The sequence below is a fragment of the Triturus cristatus genome, chromosome 6 (assembly GCF_964204655.1).
Source record: "Triturus cristatus chromosome 6, aTriCri1.1, whole genome shotgun sequence".
NCBI lineage: Eukaryota > Metazoa > Chordata > Amphibia > Caudata > Salamandridae > Triturus > Triturus cristatus.
Window position 1 is genome coordinate 989252053 of NC_140589.1, and position 18458 is coordinate 989270510.

Genomic DNA, 18458 nt, shown 5'->3' on the forward strand with positions numbered 1-18458 from the left:
TGAGTGATGTAATATCTGACGTCATCAGCAGTGGATTGCGGGCGCGCGAGTTATTGTTAGCTGAGCTAACTATAACGGGGGAATTTCAATGGTTTTGTACGAGTGAAATGTCCAGCTAACTGTAACATGTGTGAAACCTATGGTTTTTTCAGTGAATTTGCAAGGTTTTTTAAATGCTAATTCCTAACTATAACGTGTGTGAAACCTATGGTTTTTTCAGTGAATTTGCAAGGTTTTTTAAATGCTAATTCCTAACTATAACGTTTGTGAAACCTATGTTTTTTTTACTGAATTTGTAAGTTTTTTTAAATGCTAATTTATGAATGTATTTTTATATTTTTTATATATTTATTTTACAATAAACTACCTATGTATATAGTTATAGATTGACTGTATCCTGTAATATGGAATGGCTCAGCTCTTTTTTTTTTTAATTTGGATAAAGTTGAACAGCATAGTTAATATCTTCTATAAACTTATAAACAGTTTTTTAAAAATTTTATTTATTTATTTTTTAGGCTTTTTGACGGTGCGCGCACCAGCAAAATCAAAAGCATTTTTTTTCCTCTTGTGGGTCCTTTTGAGACCCTGTGACAAGGCCTAGGGCGTTAGGAAGTGTCTTCCGTTACTTTTTTTCACATTCTTAACTCTTCACTTTTGGCTATCTTCTGTCGCGGGCGTGCGCGCACCGTCTCCGTGTGCGCATGCGTGCTTCGTGTGCGCATGCGTGTGTTCTCCATGCGTGCTCCGTGCGTGCTCCGAGTGCGCATGCGTGCGTGCTCCGTGTGCGCGCGCGTGCGTGCTCCGTGCGCGCACGGTATACGCGCGGTGCGCGCACGGTGCACACACGGCAAGTCATGTGATTACGAAACAACACTTTTCATTGGTTCATAGTAGTTTCAGTTCCAGAATCTTCAAACACCACACCCACTCCCCTCATTATTTCTTCTTATTTTCTGGGAGAAGGAGCTGAACAGCAATGGCAGAACAGCAGGCTTCTTCAGAGAGTGAGGAGGAGACCTTTGTGGCAGCAAGGCAGAGGAAACAAAAGGACTCATTTATCTGGAAGTTCTTTACTTTTCCAGAGGGTCAGAAGAAGGTGAATGCCCCAAAAGTCACCTGCACTGTTTGTGGAGTTGTTTTGTCTCGAGGAGATCCTAAAAAAAATACTCCTTTAGTATTTATACTATGTTGAGGCACTTTCAAACAGTGCATCCTGTGGCTTATGCACGTGAGTGTAGAACAGCCACAAGAGCCAACCCTCAGGTCCTCAGCCGAGCACATCATCTGCGGACGCAGAATCACCTGGTTCCAGACCTCTGGATATCCACCCTCTGTTCATATCCGGTGCAATGTGTGCAATGTTGTTCTCTGTTATGGTGAGAGCAGCATAAACCTGATAGAGAGCAAAATCCAACAGCACAAATGCACCACCCCATAATTTTTTATTTGTTTATTTTTTTGTTCCTGGTGAACAGTTTTTAATTTTTTTTTTTTTTGCTGCTCCACCCCATAATTATTATTTTTTTGTTTTGTTCCTGGTGAACAGTTTTTCATTTTTTATTTTTTTTTGCTGCTCGACAAAAAAAATAGTTCTTTTCAGAACTCACTTCACTTCTTCAAGAAGAGCTATATTCTTAATATACTGTGTTGTAATTTTATTGAATGAATGTGTAGTGTATACATGAATGATTGAAATGATTGAAATGACTGAGTGAAGAGGAGGAAACGACTGACAGAATGAGTGAGAAAAGGAAAGTATGATCAGTCATGAAAGGGAAGTGAAAGACTGACTGCAACAGAAGGACTAAAGGTGGATGATACAGGTAAGAAGAGTGAATGAGTAAGGGAATGGCAGTGAGTAATGGAGAGTGAGGGAGGGGTGAGTGAGAAAAGGGGAGTAAGGGACGAAGATAGGAAAAGGGAGTAACAGATGAAGCGGATGAAGTACAGCAGGGTAAAGGGATTGAAAGTAAGAGAAGTGAAGTGATGGTGAGATAACAGGTATGAGGATTAGAAAAGGGGGTAAGGGAAAGTGAGAGATGGGGAGTGAGGGGATGGAGGGATTTAGGAAACTGGAGTGAGAGAAAGGGAGTCAGGATTTCAATGAGCAAAGCAGAGTGGGGGAGAGTGAAGGAAAGAATGCAAAAAGGTGAAGGGGTGTGAGATACAGACAGGAGGAAGTGAAGCAGGAAAATAGGAGTGACTATGAGAAAAGGATAGTGACAGTTAGGGAAGGTGAGGGAAGGAGAATGACAGAGAAGGTTAAAAAATTAACATAGATGGAAAATGAGTGATGGAAAGAGGAGGAGTGGTAGAAACAGAGGGGCAGATTTATAACAAACTAACGCAGCATGGTGCAGCAAGTAATTTTGCTGCGCTGTGCTGCGTTAGTTTCGAAGCACAGAGATGCGACATATTTACAAGAATATGTCGCATCTCTATGCTTCCCCTGCGCTGGCGCACAAACTGCAGCCATGCGCCGGCGCAGGCTCCCTTGCACCATGCTGCAAGGATGCCTGCGTGGTGGGGAGATTGTTCTTGTGCAGGAAGGGACACCTTCCTGCACAAAAACAATCACAAGATGCTTTTTCCTCTTTCAATGCGTGCTGTAGCATGCAGCACGCACTGAAAGAGGTAAAAACAAGGAGAAATGAAAACATTTCTCCTCGTTGCGCCTCGCTACGCCACCTCTAGGGTGGCGCAGCATTCACACGTATCTCCAGAGTTACGATTTCTCGTAAATCTGGAGATGTGTCTAGTTCTATGGGTGTTGCGTGGGAACACCCACAACAACACTCATGGAACGCCCCTTCAACGCACAGTGCTGCGTGTGAAGTGGCTGTATTTACGAGGAGAGGAAAAGTCATGCAGGGTGGCTGTTCCTCTCCTTGTAAATATGGAGGAGTCCCCTGCGCCACCAGTACGTCATGAAAAGTGAAGTAGTGGTGGCGCAGGGGGCTTGTAAATCTGCCCCAGAGATGTTAAGGAAATTAAGGGTAAGTCAGACAAAGGGAGGGAGACAGAAACAGAGACAGAGAGCAAGGAACTGAGAAGGAGTAAGGCAGTTAGAATGACTGAGACATATGGAGACAGGGAGAGAAACATGGTTGAAAAAATAGTGATGGAGGCAGTAAACCTAGGGGAGTAGTAGAGAAGGAGTGAGGGAGTTACGAAAGAACAGTAAAGGAAGAAGAGAGAGGGAAGGGCAATGAGAAAAGCAGAGTGAGGAGAAGTGAAGAAAAGAGAGCATGAAAGTGAAGGGGTGAGAAATACAGATATTTTAAACTTACCTGACCAACAAAATAACTTAATTAGAAATAAATGGGTTTTTTTAATTACAAGAAAAATTGATTCAATTTCCTAAATTTTCTTTCTCGATCTGAAAAAAAAGAAAAAATGTAGTAATATTTAACAATACATTTTAGAATACAGTACACATATCTTCATATTTAACAAAGTAATTTATTGCCCTTTTTTTGCTGTTTTCAGAATATATTGAATTTCACTGAAAATAGTGATATCAATTGCATTCATCACTTAACAGAGGGCAAAAAAAATTAACAATCTGAAAGATTGTATAAAAAAGCCCTGAATCTATCCTCAGTAAAACATACCTTGATAGAAATGTAACATATATATTAAAAATATCTTCTAAGAACAATAACTATTTGCAATAAATAACGTCAGTAAATCTTGTTGCTTAAGCACATACACCAAAATAATATCGGTCAAAGAAGTCCACAATAGAAATATTTACCTTTCCATGAGGCCAAATGGTAATTTTTAAACCCTTTTTAGGTGAAATATCCAATGGTAATCTTATAAAATCGAAATAATGGTTTCTTCAGATGCTGCAATTTGTATCTAAAATTTAGGTTTTAGAAAAATTAAGTAGGAATTTGGTAATTCTGCAGGCAAACGTTGCTTGAAAATCAATTGAGAATCATTACACAGTGTCCAGTCTTTTTCACATTTTAGATAAACTGTGTAATGACCAGAAGTTATAGAAGGTCCATCATGGAAAATTATTGCAACTGCAACAAAAGTCTTTCCTGATATTGATAATTGATTTCCTGTAAACTTCTTTATTAAAGTGTCCAATTTTGTTCCATCAGCTCTACAACGTTGCATCATTAAAATTATATACTGTCCATATTTCTTTAAAAATAACGTTGATAACATTTCTGATTTACATTGAGAACATTCCATGTTGTGATTTGCATCTTTAACTAATTTACAAAAAGTCACTGCTTTACTCTCTGGTAATGTTAAATGTATGAACCTTTCAGAATCAACATTAGTGCTGCATGTGTTCAGACAGTTTTCACAACAATGTTCCCATTTATAAGAGAGACCAAACATATTTTCTATTTCTACCCCTTCATCTTCCAGTACCATAAGCATATACATTAAGAATTCCTGTGCATCTTGCTGGACATTTTCAGTAAACTGTGTACATCCAGAACATACATCTAAAAGATTTCTAACATCAGAAGCACTTTCTATTTTAGTTTTATCATTACTCAGCTTCTCATGAAGGAAACTCAGCAGAGAACAAAATCTTTTTTCATGATTTAGTATTATCTGATCTTGCAAACTTTCAAGATAAAATACAACATTCAGCACTACATTAGCGTAGCAGTTGACACCAGAGCTATTTTCAAAATGACAACCAACAACCTCTTCAACATTGTCCTTTTTCTTTTTGCTTGAAATCACTCTCCTTTTGTTTTCTCTTCTGTACATCCTCATTACAGATATTCTCAATTCTCCTTTTCTGACAAACAACATGTTTTTCAAACACAGGATACTGACCTAAATGAGGAGCATAGCTTCTTCTTAATCTATTATATTCCTTTACACAATTTGCATCAGCACTAACTTTTGAGTCATCAAAGTCTATCATGAATAAACCAGATAATGTTTTCACTCGTGACAAAGCAACATATGCCATACCTTCTTTAAACACACTAGATCCAATGATTACAAAAGCACGATCTACAGTTAATCCTTGAGATTTGTGAATAGTTACAGCATATGCTAGAGAAAATGGAAACTGCTTCCTACGTACATATAAGTCTTTCACAAGCAAAAAACGAACTGAACAACGACTAATGTCTTTAACCTCTTCAATCTGATCAAATTTTATTTTTAAAAATTCAATTCCATCTTTTTTCTGGTAGTTAACAAAACCCACAACTTTACCCATAGCTCCATTCACTAAACCTTTTTCTACATTCAAATTACGTCTTACAATTACTCGACAGTTCATACATACATAAAGATTATTTTCTAAACCAGCTGTTTTCGATATGTTTTTCTCTAGAGAATCCAATTTAGTTTTCAATTTGCCTGTCAATGTAATAGTTATTCCTTCATGCTGTATTTTATCCACGGCTTCCATTTTCATAATCTCTTCATTTTCCAATTTCAAAAGTTCTTCATTGAATATAGAGCATTCATGTAGTGTTGGCATTAAGCAGATTACAGTATTTTTTTCTACAATTTTCTTGTATATTTTCTCTGGAACTATTTGTTCTGTTGGAAACAAATTACATAGCAATCGACTCTGTAAAGCTTTTCTGCCATGTTCTGTGAGTAGTCCAATTCTGATATCTTTGAGAATACTTGCATAATCATCATCATTTGCTTGCCGCATATTGGTAATGAGTTCTTTGTACTCAAAGTATGACCAAATATTCACATTACCTATACTTCCTAACAACTTTTTTGTGTCTTCAAGTGTAACAGTATTAAATACTGGCTGTCCTTTAACTGGAGTGAGCTGCAGTAGATCCCCAAAAACTATAACATGTGTTCCTCCACATAACACGTCATAGTCTGTCTTTAGAATTTGCTGCATTCTTAAATGCACAAAGGCAAGCATTAAGTTTGACACCATGCTTACCTCATCAATAATGAGAACCTTCATTTTCTTCAACAGTCTTAAAACTTCAAAACATGCTTCTCCTGTTAGCTTGTGGTATTCTATTTTGTTCTCATGCTCTACTGGTAACATTAGCAAACGATGTAAGGTAATTCCTTTTATGTTATATGCTGCTAACCCAGTTGGAGCAGTAACAACACAAGACAAAGGTGAATCAGTTTTTTTCTGTAGGTAGCTTCTAATTACTTTAATTAAGAAACTTTTTCCAGTTCCAGCTTGTCCACTCACATACATTCTGATTGGTTCAAATGCTGTGCATGAGCACTCTTTATTTTCATGTAGTAATCCATGATCAATTTGTTTTGTGACTTCTTCATACATTTTTTGTTGCTCATCATTCAGTTGTTGTTCCAAATTTGGTAAGTCTATTAAATCTTCCTGAGCTTGATTCATAGCTGTTTCCACTTCAGTCATGGCTATTGCCGCTTCATTTTCTACGATTGGTTGTCCTAGGGGATCTTGACTGAGCGTACCAGAACTTTGACTGTCTTGAAAACTGTCTCTAGCTACTTCAGCTGCAATTGTAGCTTCTTGTTCAATTTCTTCATTTAACATTTGTACATAATTTGAGAAAGTACTGCATTCTATGTTATCTTTGCATGCATTAAAGGAATCTTCATAGCTCTGAAAATCTCCAAGTAATTCATCCTCTGAACACCATGATTTAAACAGCTGTAAAAGTGCTAAGTAGTAAAATTCCTTTTTGTCAGTAGTGTCGCAACTCAGCTTCCTGTGATTAATCAATCTTCCTTTTGTTTGTTTCACCAAACATCCTTCCTCACCAATGACTTTATATTTTCCATTGTTGATGTCTTCTGTGGCATTCCGTTTATAAATGTAGTTCTGCAGCACTTCATAGAGACATATGTTCTCAAGATGATGACTTCTGTTTGGGTAATAAGTGTCCAACATATTTGTTTTCAAAATGTCTTTACTTTCTGGTTCGTTCTCTGCTAAATATTCAATTTCTCGAATAGATTTCAGTACCCGATTTCGCATTCCTGCAAGGCCTAAACTTACCCAAATTATTCTTCTGGATTTGGAGTACAGACTTGCAGATGATAACCTATCTGAGCATTCGTATGAGCCAATTTCTCGATGCGATAACATCTTTAAACTGAAACTGTATAGCTTTTTACTGACAGTCTTCTCGTGAGAAATCTCTTCCCACATTTCTTTCAATTCCGTTTTCTCAGATTTAGTGATGTAAGATGTGACATACCGAGCAACAGCAATAGAATTGTCAGCTACATACTGAATATCCATGTTAGCATTCCACATGGATAAAATGACTGGGTTGTAGTCATTTATATATTTTGACTCTTCTTTTCTTCTTAGGTTGTAGGTATTTTTCGGAGATTTTCTTGTAATGGTATGTCGCACAGCTGACATAAAACTGTTTACTCTTCCTTTTGAAAGAACAGGTCGTGGAAATCCAAATCGACATTTTGTGTAGAATTTATCTTTACTCTTGTACTTTCGTCGACTGTATTTTCCACACCGATGACTTTGGAAACGTAAAACTTGCTCTTTTAAGTTTTTTTCTTCTGTGCTTTTAGGTATAGCACATGTTGCATATTCTTCAATGAAAGATAAAACTGCATCATCAGAATCTGTTCCAAATTTTGGGGCATCCTTGATCCACAACAGCATATGAATATGAGGAGCACCTATTGCTTGGTACTCTTTTCTCCAAAAGAAATCCACAACTTCTCCAAGAGGTGGATTTTTTTCATTGCAGATGAAGGACATCATAGCCTCAAATCTATGATTGAAATACCTGCAAACATTAACCGGGTCCAATGAGCACAATTCTCCTGCTGTCTTGTATTGGATATTTTCAATATTTGAATTTGCCTCTCGAAGAAAATCCAGTAAATCATCCCAAGCGTACTCAGCACAGCTTAGGGTAAGGAACCATGTAGGAGTTCCTAAATTCCGTAACATACATTTCAATTCTCCATGGTGTCGGTACCAATATTCATTAGTTCTACGCTGACAAGCCATCAGATTAATCAATTGAGATTCCAAATGATCATCTCGCTGTTGCACTTTGTTCATAAAATCCTTTGCAGACACATTATGTAGATGTACTCCAATTTTTAAAATGTGATTTACTGCATAAGTTAGTGCAGACAAGTCACTTTCAAATAAAAGATGGAACAAATAAGGAATACTTTGACGAAATCTTGGATCTTCTGCATATAATCTTGTAGTCCGATACTCAGAAGCAGGAATCTGTACTGGACGTTCATCATATCGTCCACCTTTTCCTGTAGGAAACAGCTGGGGAAAACAACGAGCTTCCAAGCTCTCCTCCCATACACTCACGGGAGTTCCTTTTGCTTTTTTCATCTGAAACAGATCAATAGTGTTTCCCATAACTTCTTTAGAATGAAGAGGATGTATGCTGAAATCTTCTTCTTTTGACTTATCCACTTTTTCAATTTGCCCAGTTGGTATTCCTGTGTCTGCTAGTAAAACTTCTTCATCTTCATCCATATAAATTGATTCATAGTATTTATTATTTCTTTTCAAATATAAATTTGCTCTTTGTACTTTTCGTACATCTACTAGCTCCTGCCAAATTTTCTTATTCTTTGTAGGTACACCATTAACCACAATAACTAATGGTTCAGTTTCCAAACTATCTGCATCAATTGTTTCAATATTTTTTTTCAAATCTAATGGCAAATAGACAACTCTTCCTTTTAAACCTCTTTGTAAATCTGAAGGAGGTAATTTACCTGTTTTGGGCTCCATACGAACTATAGTCTGAAACGGATGGACACATTGAATGAGTATAGACTCATACGTATTTAAATCACTAAGGGGCATATGTATCAACATCACCATTTGCGATTCTCAAATAGCGATTTTTAAAGAATCGCTATTTGAGAATTGCAAAACGGGATGTATTTAAAAAATTGCAAACTTTTTGCGATTTCTTAAAATTCCTTAATTGCGATTAGCAAATTGCGAAATTGCAATTAAGGAATACCTGCCCATTCATTCCTATGGGCCAGGAGACCCATAGGAATGAATGGGAAGTAATTCTCAAATAGCGAATCGCAATTTGCTAATCGCAATTTGAGAATAATTTCAAAGGTGCAAGGGTGTCATGATGACACCCTGATGCACCCCTGAAATGAGCATGTGTGTGCATATGGCGCACATACATGCCCTAAGGGCATGTATGAGCGCCACGTGGCACTTTGTAAAATTAAAAAAAGTGCATTTTGAAAGGAAATCGCAAATTACCACCAACTGGAAGTTGGTGGTAATTTGCGATTTCTTAAGGGTAATTCGCACAACTTGGGTGCTTTTTACATATCATTTAAGAAATCGCAATTTGCGATTTCTTAAATGCTTACGCAAAATTAAGAAATTGCTAAATTAGCAATTCCTTAATTTTGCGATGGGATTTGGCTCATACATCCCGATTACCGATTTTTTAATCGCAAACGCTGTTATTTTGCGAATCGCAGCCTTTGCGATTAAAACAATTTTCCAGAAACAAATATGCAGCAAAATCCTTCCACTCATAATTATTTTCTTTTTCACTTTTTTTATAGAGATCAACATTCCTTGTTTGAGTTTTATAATGGCTTCTCCGGCAACAAATACAAGTACTATTTGGTCTTTCATTAGAGATGATAGTAAATTTTGTCATTTGATCTTCAAATTTTTAACTAACAGTGGGTTCTACATTCTCTTCCACATTTTCTTCAATAACTGTGTCATTTCCTGCACTTTCTTGCTCTGGACCAAAGTAACAAAACTCAATATCCTCACAAACCTTCTTCACATCTGATACAGATCCACGGAACAGAGCACTATTCAACTCATTTAACTTTAGTGCTGGACTATTAGCAAAATACAATCTTCTCACAAACTTTCTCATTTCAGTATGATGTACTGCCGGCATCCTAAAATGGTGAAAAACACTTTGACAAACTTTCCTAGAAAGACAAGCCAGAGAATGTCCTTGCAAACCAGTTTTCTTTCTCACTCTGCATGGATCTAGTCTTTAAAGCACCTTAATCTTCTGTTTAACACTTTTTTTTACTATATTCTCTTAGAAAGTCACATAATTTATCAATAGATTCTTGTTGTACAGTACAAATACTACTACAATTCCAAGGGTACACTGGGGCTTTAGGACGTTTCCCCATAACCTCATCAGCTAACACTTCTTCCTCATTTCTTGGAACCATTTTCTCCTTTTCCATTACACAACCATCCTTAACTTCATAAGCTCGACCACTGGTGTCAACTGCATGCAGCAAACTATTACTTTGAAGATAACTCTCTTCATTAAAAAATGGTTCAGTACTTGAACTATGCTTCCATTCTCCTAAGAAACACTTTACAAAAGTTATTTTTTTTCACTACTCTTTTCCTTTTGCTTTTTGACTTCATTACATTGACTATTTTATCTAATATACGGATCCTGTTCAAAATTAAAATGAATAGTTTTCTTTTTAATTCCAAAGACTTTGCAACAATTGATTCAATATGTTTCTTTTTCTTATAAAATGTTGCTTTCTTCCTATATTTTTTCACATCCTTTAGCAAATTGAACATCACTCTTCTCTGAAACATTTTTCTACGAATGTTTTGAAATTCTGTTTTTCTTTTTAAGTCATTCTTTCCTGCTTCTGATTGCACATTAGCATTTAGTGTTTTCTTTCTATTGTCTTGTTTTTTTCTACTTTAAACACTATTTGCAGTGGATATATTTTTTACATTTTTTCTATGTTTGAAGATATTTTTAAAAAAATCCTTAGTCTGCTTACCAGAAGACTTTTTCTTTTTTCCAACATGAGGTTCTTCAACTAATTTGTGTTGTCCAGGTGTCTTCAAATATAGATGTTTTTGCTGTTCTTTTCTCTTTCTTGATTTTATAGGCATGTTTAATTTATTTCAGTGGTGTTCACCAATACCTAAAAGAAACTAAAAAAAAATACCTTTATGTAATTTAAATATATTACTATATGTTTTTTTGAGCTTATCAAATCCTATCATATGAGCTGCCCCTTTCCTACGAGTGCAAGTCTTACAGAACAAGAGCAACACAAATTAAATCTCTGACAACAATTCCTGTGTGCACACAGACTCATGGTGTGATTCTAGGCAGAAAACGATATTTGATTGGCAATTTCAAAGCACATTTACTACTGTGAAAGAGCAAGTGATAATTACTGTAACAGCCTGACACATTTTCCTTATAGTTTAGAGAGGCAGTAAAGAGCACATGTCCTAACAGCTACTTGAGACCATGAGCATGTGGAACCTGGGTGAGTGATTAGACTAGAGCAAAGGAAATGAGCCTTGGTGATGTTGAATGTGTTAGCGTTACACACTGCTATCTGAAATACCACACAGTGCTGAATATTAAGCATGGGAGTGCAGGACAAGCACCTGGCTGTGTGCTAAGAGTGTGCTTCTGGAGACTGTGTATTGTCAGGTGCAAGAGAGATCTGCATGGACACTTGCACAACTGCATGAAGACTGCATACTTGTATGTAAGAGCACATGTGGTAAGGGTTAATTGGGCTTTTGAACATGTAGGAACTACCTCACCCATTGCAGGAGTGGAATGAAAATCTACCCTGTTGTTTTCAAATGTGTTAGCATTTGCCTCGCATCTGTGAGATAGTGATTTTGTGCTGAATGCTAACCATCACAGTTCAAGAAAACAAGCTGCCCCTTTCCGACGAGTGCAAGTCTTACAGAACAAGAGCAACACGAATGAAATCTCTGACAACAATTCCTGTGTGCACACAGTCTCATGGTGTGATTCTAGGCAGAAAACGATATTTGATTGGCAAATCAAAGCACATTTACTTCTGTGAAAGAGCAAGTGATAATTACTGTAACAGCCTGACACATTTTCCTTATAGTTTAGAGAGGCAGAAAAGAGCACATGTCCTAACAGCTACTTGAGACCATGAGCATGTGGAACCTGGGTGAGTGATTAGACTAGAGCAAAGGAAATGAGCCTTGGTGACGTTGAATGTGTTAGCGTTACACACTGCTATCTGAAATACCACACAGTGCTGAATAGTAAGCATGGGAGTGCAGGAGAAGCACCTGGCTGTGTGCTAAGAGTGTGTTTCTGGAGACTGTGTATTGTCAGGTGCAAGAGAGATCTGCATGGACACTTGCACTAACTGCATGAAGACTGCATAGATGTATGTAAGAGCACATGTGGTAAGGGTTAATTGGGCTATTGAACATGTAGGAACTACCTCACCCATTGCAGGAGTGGAAGGAAAATCTACCCTGTTGTTTTCAAATATGTTAGCATTTGCCTCGCATCTGTGAGATAGTGATTTCTGCTGAATGCTAACCATCACAGTTCAAGAAAACAAGCTGCCCCTTTCCTACGAGTGCAAGTCTTACAGAACAAGAGCAACACAAATTAAATCTCTGACAACAATTCCTGTGTGCACACAGACTCATGGTGTGATTCTAGGCACAAAACAGGATTCCTGGGTGATACCAGTACACCTTAACCTATGGTGAAGACATACTCCATAATATATTACAAGTTCAAGGCAGTTAAATATCTTCCAAAATATAAAATGTAAAACACAACTTTAAAAGAAGAAACACATTTCTATTATTTATATCAAAATACACCACATACATCCCCTCTCAAATTCATAACTCACCTTTAAAAGTAGTTAGTTGAGAAAGAAATGTGGCACTCACACAGCAGATTATCAGAGCCAGAATCTCTGAGCTGTACACCTCCCACCAGAACCAGTAAATGGCAAACTTTCCCTCTCTTTTATCACACATATACATGTTAACTTCAAATCACATTGCTTCCCACATGTTTTCAAATGGAAACACACATTTCTATTGGTTGCAAATTTCAACCCTTTTCCAAATCATTCCTACCCCCAACATGACTTCTGCCTGCTACCATAGCAACAGGTCATGGAACACTGGTGTGAGCAGAGAGGTCAGAAGTTCAGCACACAATGTTTCTAATCTAAACAGCAAGAGTGCTTGACTTTTCAAACCTAACAGCAAATCCAAAGTAATGTTCTGTGTGAACACATTTTTCTGAACCAATACAAAACATGCTTTTAAAAAATGTAAACATACAGCCTAGTTTTTAGTGTAGAATGGTGTGAAACAGCCAATGAGTTCTTTTTATTAAAAAAAAGTATGTAAGCCTCCATTTTACAACTATCTTTCTTTTCATATTGCCATTCTACTGAAAGACACCTTCTGAGTGCATCCAGATCTCCTTGAAAGATGTTCACAGTGTGGATTGTAGGTCATAGCTATGTCTTCTGGAGTGAAAAGTATGCAGAAAAAAGAGGTATTGTGAAAGACCTTGCTTTGCCAAATGTAGACATTAAATGGATTGGTCAGAGAGGGTTAAAGTGGCACCAATCAATGCCTTTGGTGAAATCCTTTCTACATCTCCCACAGCCTAACCTTATAATTGTGCACTGTGGTGGAAATGACACAGGCACTTTAACTGGGATAGGTCTGGAAATGCTTGTTAAGAACACCTTTGTGCAATTTATGTCACTTTTTCCACAAACTACCTTTGTATATTCTAATATATGCCAAAGGCAAAAGTGGAACTGGTCCAACCAATATTGTCCGCAGATTGAGAAAGCAAGAAAGCACGTCAATAAGTCTGTTTCTGCTTTCCTCAGAGACTATGGTATGGGTTCTATATACCACAACAACTTGCGTTACAACATGCAAGGCATTTATAGAGGAGACGGTGTACATTTCACAGATGAAGGCAACAGAGTCTTCCTCTTGAACTTTAGACTGTGCATCGGTACTTAGTTGTAGGTACCAAAAAACAGTCAATGAACACAACGGTTCTTTTTAGAGCCAACCAACACTTAAACTCTTAAACTTGATTTTTAATTCTATTTTTTTTCGAATTTTTTTGCGCCGTGCGCGCACCGTGCACGCACCCCGCGATTTTTTGACAAAAAAATAAAATGTTTTTTTCACTTTTCGGGATCCTTCAGAGACCCCCTGACAAAGGCTAGGGGGTCAGGAACCCTGCCCCCTTTTCACGTTCTCCACCTTTCTTTTTCACTTTCACACACAAAATGGCAGCCGACACTTCCTGATTTCGACCGATTCGAATGTTGACTGACATGTAACCACCAATCAGAATTACCCTCGCGCACGTTATGCAGATTGACACCATATATGCAAAAGGCATATGCCTGACCTGAGTAATACCTCTTTGCTAAATTTCAAGTAATTCTGTTCAGCCGTTCGGGCTGTACCTTCGACTAAAGGTCCTATGGGAAAATGCATGGGGAAAACGTGTTTTGGGACCCCCCTTTTTTCTCAGCCCCCGCTTGACGAATCACCCCAAGACTTTCAGGGTAGGAGCTGAGCGGAGCGCCCCATTAGTTTTGAAAATTTGGCGAGGATTCATCAACCGGCGCCAAAGTTATTTAAAATAGAATTTTCAGATTTCCTATGGAAACTCGGTCCTAACTATAACTATCTACTGGCAACCGCCAGTAGATAATATATATATACATATATATATATATATATATATTATCTACTATCTACTGGCTCCGCTCAGCTTCTACCCTGAAAGTCTCGGGGTGATTCGTCAAGCGGGGCTGAGAAAAAAGGGGGTCCCAAAACACGTTTTCCCCATGCATTTTCCCATAGGACTTTTAGTCGAAAGTACAGCCCGAACGGCTGAACAGAATTACTTGAAATTAGGCAAAAAGGTAGTCCTCAGGTCAGGCATGTGCCTTTTGCTTAAATGGTGTAAATCCGTTCAGTAGTTCCTGAGAAAATCAAAAGTAAAATCACATATATATCTGGCGGAGCCGAACCACACCTCTCATCGTGAGATCTGATTGGCTGTCAGCACTTCATCCAAGAACTGTTGGCAGCCTTCTTGGGACCAATATACATGATAGCACCTCATTAACAAGCATTGCAGTTAATAGAAGGTTTTAAGACTTTAGTTAGATTATAAATCATTTGTTGATGGTACCATACTCATTTTAGGAATTGTGGTGTGTTCTAAGGTGATTTTACCATGTGAAAAAGCCTTCTGCTGTCATATCATGAATCATGTTTGAGAGAAAACTATTTTCTCATGCTTTTCCCACAGATGTTTGGAAGGTGATCTATAAGCTAACTGAGAGCATATTTTTTGTAAATTCACATTATCTTTCTCAGTCATGTGAGAATGAAGTCTGACATTCTCAGTAAAACATGTACATCCAACAAGGGCAGAGACTGTCAGATGATTCCTTTGTGTTCTACTGCAGCTTCCCAGAGTGTTCTAAAGAACAACTAGAGCGCTAACAGTCCTACTTATGACAAACGTATGGCACACCTGAAGCCATCTTGGTTGGAATAAAGTGGTAATTCTTAAAACATTTAATTTAAAAAGGAACAAAATGAGGGGGTTCATTTTGCCATAGAAAGTATGATTAGTGCTGCAGAAAGAAAAATTAGGGCACATTTTGAGTGACTTCATAAATCCTCTTCTATTTCATTAAAAAATTCTGACATGCAGACTGAAACATGCACTTTGAATACCAGCAGCAGACTTCCCTGGTGAGCAATAGCTTTACTACAGTGATCTAATGAGCAACAAGAGTGCTAACATTCAGAATTTATGGCAAATGTGTGACACATCTGAATACCTTTTTGATGGAACCAAAGTAAAAAACTGAAAGTATTTCCTACTGAGGAGACTGCAGTAAATGAGGAAATTAGGAAAATTCATAACAAATAAATCTCCCAAGATGGCCACCAGAGACAAAAGAGCCCAAATGTAGCCCAAATATCACCCAGATGTAGCCCACGTATAGCCCAATGACAGAATGTCCCAGAGTGTTCTAACGAACAACTAGATCGCTAACAGTCTTACTTATGACAAAAGTATGGCACACCTGAAGCCATCTTGAATGGAATAAAGTGGTAACACTTAAAACATTTAATTTACAAAGGAACACAATGAGGGGATTCATTTTGCCATAGAAATTATGATTAGTGCTGCAGAAAGAAAAATTAGGGCACATTTTGACTTCTCAAATCCTCTTCTATGTCATAAAAAGATTCTGACATGCAGACTGAAACATGCACTTTGAATACCAGCAGCAGACTTCCCTGGTGAGCAGTAGCTTTACTACAGTGATCTAATGAGCAACAAGAGTGCTAACATTCAGAATTTATGGCAAATGTGTGACACATCTGAATGCCTTTTTGATGGAACCAAAGTAAAAAACTGAAAGTATTTCCTACTGAGGAGACTGCAGTAAATGAGGAAATTAGGAAAATTCATAACAAATAAATCTCCCAAGATGGCCACCAGAGACAAAAGAGCCCAAATGTAGCCCAAATATCACCCAGATGTAGCCCACGTATAGCCCAATGACAGAATGTCCCAGAGTGTTCTAACGAACAACTAGATCGCTAACAGTCTTACTTATGACAAAAGTATGGCACACCTGAAGCCATCTTGAATGGAATAAAGTGGTAACACTTAAAACATTTAATTTACAAAGGAACACAATGAGGGGATTCATTTTGCCATAGAAATTATGATTAGTGCTGCAGAAAGAAAAATTAGGGCACATTTTGACTTCTCAAATCCTCTTCTATGTCATAAAAAGATTCTGACATGCAGACTGAAACATGCACTTTGAATACCAGCAGCAGACTTCCCTGGTGAGCAGTAGCTTTACTACGGTGATCTAATGAGCAACTAGAGTGCTAACATTCAGAATTTATGGCAAATGTGTGACACATCTGAATTCCTTCTTGATGGAACCAAGTAAAAAACTGAGAGTATTTCCTACTGAGGAGACTGCAGTAAATGAGGAAATTAGGAAACTTCATAACAAATAAATCTCCCAAGATGGCCACCAGAGACAAAAGAGCCCAAATGTAGCCCAAATATCACCCAGATGTAGCCCAAGTATAGCCCAATGACAGAATGTCCCAGAGTGTTCTAACGAACAACTAGAGCGCTAACAGTCTTACTTATGACAAAGGTATGGCACACCTGAAGCCATCTTGATTGGAATAAAGTGGTAACACTTAAAACATTTAATTTACAAAGGAACAAAATGAGGGGGTTCATTTTGCCATAGAAATTATGATTAGTTCTGCAGAAAGAAAAATTAGGGCACATTTTGACTTCTCAAATCCTCTTCTATTTCATAAACAAATTCTGACATGTAGACTGAAAAATGCACTTTGAATACCAGCAGCAGACTTCCCTGGTGGGCAGTAGTTTTACTACAGTGATCTAATGAGCAACTAGAGTGCTAACATTCAGAATTTATGGCAAATGTGTGACACATCTGAATGCCTTCTTGATGGAACCAAAATAAAAAACTGAAAGTATCCCCACTGGAAAGACTGCAGTAAATGAGTAAATTAGGAAACTTCATAACAAATAAATCTCCCAAGATGGCCACCAGAGACAAAAGAGCCCAAATGTAGCCCAAATATCACCCAGATGTAGCCCAAGTATAGCCCAATGACAGAATGTCCCAGAGTGTTCTAACGAACAACTAGAGCGCTAACAGTCTTACTTATGACAAAACTATGGCACACCAGAAACCATCTTGATTGGAATAAAGTGGTAACACTTAAAACATTTAATTTACAAAGGAACAAAATGAGGGGGTCATTTCGCCATAGAAATTATGATTAGTTCTGCAGAAAGAAAAATTAGGGCACATTTTGACTTCTCAAATCCTCTTCTATTTCATAAACAAATTCTGACATGCAGACTGAAACATGCACTTTGAATACCAGCAGCAGACTTCCCTGGTGAGCAGTAGTTTTACTACAGTGATCTAATGAGCAACTAGAGTGCTAACATTCAGAATTTATGGCAAATGTGTGATACATCTGAATGCCTTCTTGATGGAATCAAAGTAAAAAACTGAAAGTATTTCCTGCTGAGGAGACTGTAGTAAATGAGGAAATTAGGAAACATCATAACAAATAAGTCTCCCAAAATGGCCACCAGAGACAAAAGAGCCCAAATGTAGCCCAAATATCACCCAGATGTAGTGCAAGTATAGCCCAATGACAGAATGTCCCAGAGTGTTCTAACGAACAACTAGAGCGCTAACAGTCTTAGTTATGACAAAAGTATGGCACACCTGAAGCCATCTTGAATAGAATAAAGTGGTAACACTTAAAACATTTAATTTACAAAGGAACACAATGAGGGGATTCATTTTGCCACAGAAAATATGATTAGTGCTGGAGAAAGAAAAATTAGGGCACATTTTGACTTCTCAAATCCTCCTCTATGTCATGAAAAAATTCTGACATGCAGACTGAAACATGCACTTTGAATACCAGCAGCAGACTTCCCTGGTGAGCAGTAGCTTTACTACAGTGATCTAATGAGCAACTAGAGTGCTAACATTCAGAATTTATGGCAAATGTGTGACACATCTGAATGCCTTCTTGATGGAACCAAAATAAAAAACTGAAAGTATTC